The sequence below is a fragment of the Adiantum capillus-veneris genome, chromosome 22 (assembly GCF_014529385.1).
Source record: "Adiantum capillus-veneris isolate H3 chromosome 22, ASM1452938v2, whole genome shotgun sequence".
Lineage (NCBI taxonomy): Eukaryota > Viridiplantae > Streptophyta > Polypodiopsida > Polypodiales > Pteridaceae > Adiantum > Adiantum capillus-veneris.
Window position 1 is genome coordinate 41,625,155 of NC_140952.1, and position 2,219 is coordinate 41,627,373.

A 2,219-nucleotide genomic window follows, 5' to 3' on the forward strand; every position below is an offset into this window, starting at 1 on the left:
ATTCATTAACTCTCCATTGAATCTCTCATTAAGACCATTGCATTGTGGATAATAAGGAGAACTATACCTATGTTTTATATTGAGCTTTCCACAAAGGAAATCAAACAACTCCCCTCTAAATCCCGGTCCCCGATCAGAAAGTAGTTCCAAAGGCAAACTAAACTTGTAGCATATATCTTCGTACACAAACTTCCCTATTTCTTTACTGGTAATCTGTTTGACAGCCTTAGCTTCTGCCCAACGTGACAAATAATCCACTGTTGTTAGAATGTAAACATTTCTTTTACCAGTCATGGGTAAGGGTCCAATGGCATCAAGACCCCATTTTTCAAATACATCAAAAGCTAAAATCGTCTTTCGCAATTCAGGCTTCAAAATTCTCTTCCCCATCTTCTGGCAAGACAAACAAGACTTGCACCAATGGTTCACATCCCGTTGGACACTCGGCCACACATATCCTTCTTGTAAAATCTTATGTAGCATAATTTTCATGGCAAAATGTCCTCCACAGGATCCTTCATGGTTCTCTTCCAAAATCTTATAGATTTCTTCTTTCCAGGGCACAAGTCGTAGTATCAAATCACTTCCTTTCATATAAAGCACATCATCAAGCATTTTATACTTTTTCTCTCTTCTCATAAAAGCATACTCTTGGATGATGGCAAATCTTCAAGTAAAAGACTTGTAAGCAGAAAATCCGCTTCCTTTGATAGCACTTCTCTTCCATGATATAGAGGGACACCAGCCTTCAACACAAACACATAAGTGATCATTTATTGGGCAGCATCATGAGCTTCTTCATTCTAAGACCTCTCAATATGCTGTAAACTCCATGCCTCAAACTTTAAAAGCAAAGATTTCACTTTGAAACACAAAATTTTCAACTTAGGGTTCTTATTCTTCCACACTCCCAATACCTGCTTCACCACCAACAAAGCATCTCCTTTGACTTGCAGACTTTTAATTCCCAATTGTAAGCAAATGTGCAAACCGCCCTCAAGGGCCATGTACTCTACTTCATTATTACTTTTCGCATCAAGCTTTAACCCTTGTTTCCTCACAAGATTTCCTTGTGCATCATAGACAACAATCCCTCCAGAAGCAGCTTCATGACTTCTTCGATAAGAGCCATCAAAATATAACAGTGAAGCATTGGATATAGCAGGAATTTCGACCTTCTTCCTTTGCACCACCTCTTCCTTAACCAAAATAGGAGTCTCTTTGTAAGTGAGGAAATCTGCCCGGGTAGCCCGAGTACTCTCTTCCACCAAAAAAGTCAATTGCAATTTGTGCAGTTCTATAACCCATTTCATCACTATCTTTGATATATTCGAGTTATTAAACAATTGAGGCAGCAATGATGTGCGCGTATGTCGCACGTGTCAATGCAAGGAACATGCCGATACACCGTGTGCGAGCCACAAATGGCTCCAAGCACACAAAAAGCCTAAACTAGTAAGCTCAAAGAAGGCGATGGTGTGTCACTCACCACTTGCTTCGTGGATGATTCCTCGCCGCGAAGAAGAAGGAGTCGCCGCTTCGCTGTGCTCAATCGCTTTGCCGCCGCCGTCGTGCCTTCGTAATGCTCGATCGCCCACACTCTCTCTCTCTCTCTCTCTCTCACACACACACACACAAACACACACACACGCACACACACACACACACACAAGGAGGTGAAGAAGAAGAAGATGGAGATGGAGCAAGAGCACTCTTCTATTGCACAAATGAGAGAATGAGTGAATTTTAGGTTTAGTTGACTTTTATATGAGCTCACCCTATTCACACTTGGGCGCCCATGCTTAGCCAACTAATCCCTTGAATGTTCTTGTTAGAGTGCGCCTCTCATTGGCGATCACTCTTACCCTTTTCCTATTGGACCGACAAGCCCGCTACCTGACTCTACCAATTAAATAATACAATGTCCGCCGTAGATTACAACGTCCGTCGTAGGTAATAGGGTGTCCGTGAGCCATGAGGGTTAACATGCCCCCCTTCCTGATGTAAATTCCATCCTCGGAAGCTATTGAATTGAAGCTTGTTATGTCCATATTCTAGAGCATCTGGATTTGAATCTGCAAGGCAAAGCCACTGTTTCAGCAAGCGGAATTATATTTCCATAAATCATGAGGGGAATGTAAAGTAGATGTGGAAATGAGTAAATGCAAGATTTATGAAATGTTAGACTGCCATTAAGGACAAATAAATCGCACTTTCAG